General features: G+C 35.7%; 1 long non-coding RNA gene across 1 annotated transcript; it reads left to right on the forward strand.

Moving 5' to 3' along the window:
- The first annotated feature begins 340 nt into the window (after positions 1 to 340).
- Positions 341 to 8,591, forward strand: LOC113076584 (uncharacterized). The gene is made up of 3 exons (XR_003281207.1): positions 341 to 392; positions 7,003 to 7,127; positions 8,406 to 8,591. It is a non-coding gene; the product is annotated as an uncharacterized LOC113076584 (long non-coding RNA).
- Positions 8,592 to 9,391: the final 800 nt, after the last annotated feature.

A 9,391-nucleotide genomic window follows, 5' to 3' on the forward strand; every position in this document is an offset into this window, starting at 1 on the left:
CATTTTGTAACAAAATGTCCTTTTGGTCCGTGTTCTCTGTTGGCTGTGTTCTCTGGAGAGCCCAAACAGCACGAGTGTCGTCCCCAAACGAACAGCACATAAGAGTTCAACAAAACACTTTATACTCAATATCTCATGATGAATGTGTTCACATTATATTTGTGAAAGATTCTTCATCTTAATGATTTGTTTGTAAGATGATCTCTCTTCCTCTGTTTGTCTCTTTCTAGTCTTCGTTACTGTGACATTACAGATGTTTCTTCTTTAACTCAGTCTTTGACAAACACAAAAGCTCTGCAGTTTCTAAAAGAGCTTGATCTGAGATATAATATGATTGGAGACTCAAAGCAGAAGCTCATTGATGTGCTACGAGACTCAAACTGTAAACTGAGGTGAGTAAACTTCACTTTGTGATATTAAAGAGATTAATTTACCTCTGATATCTGAACAAATATATACTTTCAGATATTAGTGAAAAGAGTTTATCAAATGATCATCAAGCTTTATTTCAAAGGGTTTGTGTCTGAATGAAATGTAAAGTTGATAAAAATGTTGAACACAAAGGAGGAAAGAGAAGAAAAGCAGACTGTCACAGCTTTCTACAGCAACAGCTGCTTTATTAATGAGATCAGTAATAGTGAATCATTCGAGTTTGAAATAGATTTGTTCAGATTGTAGGAAAACGCTGGTAAAATCAGAGCAGATTCAGCTTCAGCTCACAGTCGTCCAGCATCACATGATCAATGTCTCTGTCTCTTGTGTGTTTTTACTTTGACAAGCAACACGTCACATTACTTTACACTTACTTTCTGTAAGAGATAATGTCCCCCCAGCCGCTTGTTATCACAGAATAAACCCGACAGGGTGATCAGGACTTGTGTCCTCCTGAAGAGACTTATTCTGTGATAACATCCGGCTGCATCTGCATTATCACACTTATTATATGCTTTCTTGACACACAAGTGAAGAATTAGACACAATTTAGATTCAGCTAAACACTTCTGCTCAGTTAGCAACAACTTGAACAACAAGACACACTTTGAACAATGTCTCCTCAAGTCTACTATTAACAGGAATCTCCTGTGGTTTGGTTTGAGGGTAAATCCAGTCAGTAACTGAGGCACAAGCTAATAGCAGTTGTGTTTGAATGAAACGAGTGAGAGCGCGGTGCTGTGATACGAGAGAAGTCAAAGAAACGCCCGACTCAAATACTGATGACTGTGTGTTATTCTGCTGCTAATGACACACACCTAATGAATAACACACCTCCGAATGTCACGACTGACCAATCAGAATCCAGTATTCCAGCGAGCTGTGCAATCATTTCACTTATTTACTGAGACCAACACAAACATGTTTAAACTAGAGACAAACAGCTTTAACTAGTGACACATTTAACTGTATGATTTGTGTTTTAAGACTAAATCACATTTGTGTTTGTTCCTTGTCATTTATTATATTTGCTGTTCACTCGTTAGTGTGTGTTTCTCTTTATATTGACTCAATAGAGACACAAACAGACAAACATATGAATGGAATTAATGTATTAAAGCTATAAATGTATTTAAAACACAAATACTGTTTTAGAAATATCTATGCACTTTTTAACTCAATTTTTTTCTCTCCTTACAGTGTTGATGAAGATTCAAGATTTCCTCATATACTTCAGAGGAGGAAGAAGCTCAGATGAGTCTGTCTGTCTTCAGTTTAATAATATTTCTATTAAACTTATTCATAATGATTCAAATGTTTAAATGTGATTGTCAAGTGCAGCACTTACATGTGTCAAGATATAAAGCAAATCTACAATGTGTCAAATTTCCATGTTACTTAAAACATGTCCATGATCTCTCTTACATTTTCTACACATTGTTATTCTATTTAATTCTATAGTAAGTTAGCTATGTGTCTGTCTGTTGCTAGCAATCACAAATCCTCTCATTACAACAAACAAAGCAGAAACACAGTGTCAATAAAAGCTGGATTGTGCAGTTTTGACAGATGAATTGATTAAAACGGGAGTTTTCACACACAGTGTGTTTGTGCTGAACTGACTGACAGCTTCAGTGTTTAGAAATGCTGCGCCTTTTACTCCCTGTTTGTCTCATTTTATTCACTTTTTGTCTCATTTTATTCACTATTTGAAGAAAAGGTTGTTTTTATCAGACTTTGTGTCTTTTCCTACAGAAGTATAAACAAGTTAAAATTGTGCTTCTCTTCATTTTCATGTAATTCTCAACAGTACTTTTAAAATACATTAAAACAGTTTATTAAAAACAGTAGTTCTGTGTGTAATATTTTCTCTAATCATTTATTTAAACAGCTTGGTGTTGTCTGTTTTCTTTGTCTTAGATGTAATGTTGATGTTAACAAAATCCTCTTCAATGATCTGAATTCAGGAAATCACATTTTTAACGTGGCGTTAACTTCATTAGACTAAATGGAGTAACTCATAACTGTGCAATGTCTTTGGAAAATTCTTATTATTTTGTCAAATCTTATAATTTTCCACTTTATGATCATGCGTATTGAGTTAGATATTTCAGATTTTAAAGTCCATTAAGGAAGCCAGAGCATTGGAAAGTATATACCTCTCTATTAGGGTGTGTATTAGATTAGATTTAATTAGATTGTACTTTATTGTCATTGCACATGTACAAGGCAACAAAATGCAGTTAACATCTAACCAGATGTTAAGATCTATTAATGCTCACGAAATAATAGACACAATTCACATTTAAATGTAAATTTTACTTGTAATTTTAATTCCTCTTTTATTTCACAGTTTTCATTTTCGTTTTCATTTTCCAAAGACAGCTGCATGCAAATTCTGTTAATGAGTGGGTGTGGCTTAATTATGCTGTTATATGGAGGAGCTAATGGCGGTTATGGCCAGCAGAATTAAACCAGCTAGCAAACATTTCGGATGATGATGATGATGATGATGATGATGACTTCATTTTGCTTTGAGTTGAATCTATCTTGGATACACTTGGATATTTTGCAGCCGTCACAAACTCCGATGTCGATCATCGAGTTGTAAATAATCTTAGTGAGGTTGTGCAGTGCCTTCAAACAGCAGATTTTCCAAGGTATGACATCCAGGGCCGTATTAAGACGGTGCCCCTTTGGCACTATGACGCAAATCAATTTCTCAAATGTAATTTATTAACTTGTCCAACTACCGTATTTTTTGGACTATAAAAAGGGTTTAAGATGCGTTTTCTCTTGTTTGGTGGGTGTGTCAGAACTGCAGTTTAATTAATGAGCTCCTTAAGTATAATATATACATGTACTCACACACACACACACACACACATATATATATATAGAAAATCCTCTGAATCAATCTCAGCTCAAGAAACACATTTTATTTAAGTTTTCAGTTCTGCCTTTCTCTGGGAATAGAGTGGTTTATTTGTGAAGACAAAACCTGACTAATAATATTAATTCCCCGCCGCTTGCCTCAAGATTTTCTATTTTATTCAATTAATGAGTCAAATAATGTAAAATACTTGACGATGCTTGACATTTTGTTCTATAATGCACATTAAACACACTGATGCAGAAAACACACATTTTGAAACAGTGGTTTGTTTTTCCATGTATGTTGGGCGGCACTTTGGAGCCTGTTCGCAACTCGGTTGATTCAGATCGGCACTTCGGAGTCTGTTCGCGACTCTGTTGATTCAGATCGGCACTTCGGAGTCTGTTCGAGACTCTGTTGATTCAGATCGGCACTTCGGAACCTGTTCGCGACTAGGTTGATTCAGATCGGCACTTCGGAGCCTGTTCGCGACTCGGTTGATTCAGATCGGCACTTCGGAGTCTGTTCGCGACTCGGTTGATTCAGATCGGCACTTAGGAGCCTGTTCGCGACTTGGTTGATTCAGATCGGCACTTCGGAGCCTGTTAGCGACTCGGTTGATTCAGATCGGCACTTAGGAGTCTGTTCGCGACTCGGTTGATTCAGATCGGCACTTAGGAGCCTGTTCGCGACTTGGTTGATTCAGATCGGCACTTCGGAGCCTGTTCGCGACTCGGTTGATTCAGATCGGCACTTCGGAGCCTGTTCGTGACTTGGTTGATTCAGATCGGCACTTAGGAGCCTGTTCGCGACTTGGTTGATTCAGATCGGCACTTCGGAGCCTGTTCGTGACTCGGTTGATTCAGATCGGCACTTCGGAGCATGTTCGAGACTCGGTTGACTCAGATCGGCACTTCGGAGCCTGTTCGCGACTAGGTTGATTCAGATCGGCACTTCGGAGTCTGTTTTTATTATCGTGTGATGGTTTGTAGGTGTCCAATCTGTCGATGAGTCAGGGGCATGTTCAATTTCAAAACGGTGCGCAACGTTTTGCTACGGTTTCCGTGATGAACGTCATGTTTCCTGGAAACGGCGTGCACCGGTGTGCAACAGGGTTTAAGATGCGTTTTCTCTTGTTTGTTTGGTGGGTGTGTCAGAACTGCAGTCCAATCAGCAGCAACATGTATATAAAGCACCCGGTCTTAAAGTGACCTCGCACAATGTCTTCAAGGAAAATAATGTACAAATGTGTTCGTTGCAGCTCGGTATACGCAACAACTGAGGATATTAGAAGACATGTTTGTCGTAAGTTATATTTTAAAAATATAGGATATCAACATAATGATGTAGTTGTTTATATTTTTAGCTTCATTGCAAGTGTATGACATTTGGTATAGAAATAAACAGTGGTAATTAAGTGCTTTCCTAAAAATGAGAAGGAAAATACAGGGTATTAAAACCGTATGAACTACAAATAAAGTCAGTATGTGAGGCTTAATAGATGTGTTTTAATCTGAATTAGGTAAGGAAACACAAAGAATGGCCTTCTCAGCTGCCATAGTTGCAACTCTTGCATCATCAGAACAGTGTGTTCAACGCATCACCGTTTCTGTTTAAAAAACGTTGTGCAACGTATGTTTTCTTCTGTCCTGATGTGAGAGTTATGAGAGTTGCCCGCTCCAATATGGCGGCGACGTTGACGTGCGGTCGAGCGGCCAATGAGGCGTCTAGGTATTTATATGTCTATGACTGGCTGGACACCAGTGGATAGACCGCCTACGTCATTTCCGTTTCGCCGCTAATTTCCGTTTTCACCACTGGATGGACAGCAATTTTATTTCCTATTTTCACCTCTGGATTGAGATATATTTATTTTATATTTTCACCTCTGGATAGACAGCATATTTAGTTCTCACCTCTGGATAGACAACATATTTAGTTCTCACCTCTGGATGGACAGTATATTTATTTTATATTTTCACCTCTGGATAGACATATATTTATTTTATAGTTTCACCCATGGATAGACAGCATATTTATTTTCTGTTTTCACCAGTGGATAGACAGCATTCTTTGCAGGCTTAATTGCACACGTATTTTCCGTATTGTCCTTACTCTTATGACTTAAAATATATAATATAAAAACTGTGTGCAAATTGAAATATTATCTTTATCATATCTCTTTACATAAAACAATTCTCAATAATATACTTAATATTATTACATCAATAATTCATGCAAACTGCATTCACAAGAACCACCTTGAAAATATATATTGTTCAGATCATATCACTATTTTTTGTGACCTAAATTCAGCCTAGATCAATGGACTATAACGTTTTGTCAATACTACAGACTTGTACATGTTAATTGACCACAGTTTTTTGCCTTGCCCATTTGGATATTCAATTCTTCTTTTTTCTTTTTTTTTGTAAATGTAACCACTTCTGTTTTTAAAATATACGTAGATTCACATGATCAGACAATTTACCAAACAATCCAGATCAAATAAACACTTCATGGTTTTGCAATATTTATTTGAAATTACACAATCTAATTAGTAAAATTTGTCAAATCTGACCATCAGGATGAAGATGCCACAGTCAGGCCCGTAAGGTTGTGAGGGAAGTCCCTATTTCAAGAGAAAATAAAACCTGAACAGTTCCAAATAAACTATTGCACACTGTGCACACCACACCTCATTCCTGCCCCCTAAAACTGGCAGTCTGGGCAATGCTCACGAAATTCAGGGTCTATATAAAACCCTCGCAGGTCTCCACGTCTTCCGTTTCCACAGTACCCCACTGTGTTTGAATTGCACAGCGGGCAGTGATACCGGCTGCAGCACTCTGTGTATTTCTGTATTGGTGGTAGCTCCGTCCCTTTACCCACACTAATGTGATTTGCCTTAAAGAAGAGGGTAGTATTAATAGACTGTTTACGTAATAAGTATAGTGACACATATGAAATACCGGTAGTACCTTATAATTCATAAGAGTTAAAATCCAATTAATAACTTTAAAAAAAAAAGAAAAGGAATTGAACAATGTAGGTAAAAAGTTGTGTGTGGTAGATGGACTGTAAAAAATTGTGTAGTAACAAAAACAAAAAAAAACTTATATAAATGCTAACATTCTCCTATACAAAATATGTAAAATGGTTAATGGACTGCATTTAGGCTATATAGCACTTTCGACAGACCCATGGCCACCAAAGCGCTTTAAACATCATCATAAACATATTAAACATCAGGCATTTACACCTGCATAGGGAAAAGTACTACTTCAACTAAAAAACAAAAAAACATAGTTAGCTAACAAACTCTCGTGTGCATAGACAACCTAGCATTTTAGACTATTCTCTACCAAGACTGTTCTAAGAGATCTCGTTAACTGGGTGCAATCTTCACACATCCAAGTGAATAAAAAACATGTTTACAATATTAAATCATACCACTCAAAGAACTATTTAATTGGAAAATCTATTGTAGCAACCTAACGTTAGCTCTAGAATTGAGGCACACCAGAGTTCACTTATACCTTTAAAAAACACGACACAGTACCTTGAAAACAAGACGTTTTTTTTTTAACTAGCTAGTTTGTGCATTTGAATTCTGACATGACCTATAAATCATCAACAGTTTATTATTTTTTTTCTTACCGCTGACATCTACATGGCGTGTTAAAATTGAAAAGTGAATGACGATACGGAAATGACGTCTGCTGTCCATCCACTGGTGTCCAGCCACTGGTGTCTAGCAAGAAGTGAGTCTGCGGGGCTGCAGCTGGATGCCTCTCCTTCAGTTTGGCGGTTTTCTGAGGTGAGTAGTTTGCTATCTTCACGCAGTTGTAAAATCCTCTTTACACCTTTTGTTTTGAGCGAACTCTTTACATAGAGAACTGTAAGATGTGTAAATACTCTGATGTTATGAATGCGGTAAATAACATTAGAAATGTGTTCAGGTTCATAAGGACAAATCACAATGTTTGATAAAGATGTGTTTCTCTCAGCAAACAGTCAGAATAAAGTGAGCTGATCTGCTGCTGATCCTGAATGTCTTGTTTAATGAGTGTTTATAGTCTGAGACTCATCAATATTATCAGCTGATCAAAATCCTCTTTATTTCATGATAATAGATCCTGTTTTCAGCTCATTCATTACACTGATGACTTCAGATCTGTTCATTGACACATTAAGATCATTTTATTGCTGTCAAGATCAGAAAACAACACGGTTATCAGTTATTGTGACATTACAAACTATCATAACAGCATTTATTCATTAGTCTGTGATAAACCATGTTTCATATAAAACACAAAACTAAAACACATTCAGTTCAACTCAGTTCAGTGGTGCTTTATTTTTACCTTGCAAATTTGTTAAATTATAGAGTGAAGTTTTCCCTGGAAACCACAATTGAAAATTTGACATTTTTAAGTGTTAAAACAAGTAGTTCATATACATTTTAGTTTTATATTTGATATATTGTCTAAGTTGACTGTTTTTGCTCCATTTGGTTAATGAAAACGCTTCTCTGAGCAACACACAGCAGTGTTTCGTTACTGAAGGATTCGTGTTTGTGAATTTTGAATCATTTGAGTCAATGATTCAGTTCTCCATTTATAAAGACATGCCCTGTGTCTCAATGTTCATACTATCATCCTAAATAGTGTGTGAGATCAGAAGAAGTGTAGAGAAATATAATGTAGGAACCAGTTAAATGTCCTTGTTAGTTTTTATCATATTTAGTCAACCTTATCCTGTTTAGTTTTAGTCGACTGAAAGTCTCAACATTTTAGTCTAGTTTTTGTCAATGAAAACTTGACATTTTAGCAGTAAGATTATTATTAATTAACCGCACAGCAGGATTAAGTTTGGCAGCCATTTTTTAATTCAGTCTTAGTTTTACTCAAATGTATATTTTAGTAATCATATTTAGTCAACCCTGTCCTGTTTTTGTTTAGTCAAGTGTAAGACAATGAAATGTATGAGCATTTTAGTCAGGTTGTGTAATGGCTAAACCCATCAGAATTATTTTTGCTCTAAATTATAATCGTAAAGTTTGTTGTTATTTGAGAAATGTACTTTTGTGTTTCAGGTATTGCTCTTTCACTAGTAAACACAAAGCAACAGAATGTGGACTCATACACATGGTTTATTTAATCTCATGTAATGTGCTGATTTATTAGGCTTTTTATTATATAAAATAACACCAAAGACTTATGCACTCAGTCTGTCTATAATATGAAAACTGGTGAAACAAAGAAAAATATGATAACAGTGAAATCCCTAGTAGTTATTCCAGTTATTTCTAAATTGCAGCATTGCATTGTCAGTGACAGCATTTGAAGATTGATTTATAAAAATCATTTCAGGTTTAAGAAGTGTTTCAACATTGCATCAACTACTGATGAACACATTGATTTTATTTAAATAATCACTCTGTTGATTATTTAACCATGTGTTATTGTGTATTTGGAAGATATTTGTCTTTCAAACACATTAAAACACACAAATTCACAAACTTTTGTCATCTGATCCTCTTTCACCAAATATATTTACTTGAAGTACCCCTGGGATTAAAAAAATATATTTTAATAATTATCACATTTGCATGTTCATGATTCTCTGATGTTGGTTATGTCCACATGACATGCAGGTAAACAAATGAAATGTTAAACTTTTTTAGTAAGATTTTATTTTATTTTGATTGGTTTTAAAATTATTTATTTTAATGTATCATTTTTTATGATTTAATTAATTAGCTTTTTATTAAAGTCACAAACCCTAGTTTGGGAAACCTTGATGTAATTTTTAATGCATTCCATGTTAATAACAACAAATGGAATATATATATTTATAAGTCATGGGCCGGTATGAGATTTTGATGGTATGATAACTTTAAGCAAACATAACATGGTTTCACAGTATTGTTGTTACAGCTCTGAAATGATTGCGAATCATGAGTCAGTTCGGGAGTTCGGAGCGAGTTCGCGGATCATTTGAGTCAGTTCGGGAGTTCAAAGCGGGATCGCGAATCATTTGAATCAGTTCGGGTGTTCATAGCGGGATCGCGAATCATTT

The sequence above is a fragment of the Carassius auratus genome, unplaced genomic scaffold (assembly GCF_003368295.1).
Source record: "Carassius auratus strain Wakin unplaced genomic scaffold, ASM336829v1 scaf_tig00020785, whole genome shotgun sequence".
Taxonomy (NCBI): Eukaryota; Metazoa; Chordata; class Actinopteri; order Cypriniformes; family Cyprinidae; genus Carassius; species Carassius auratus.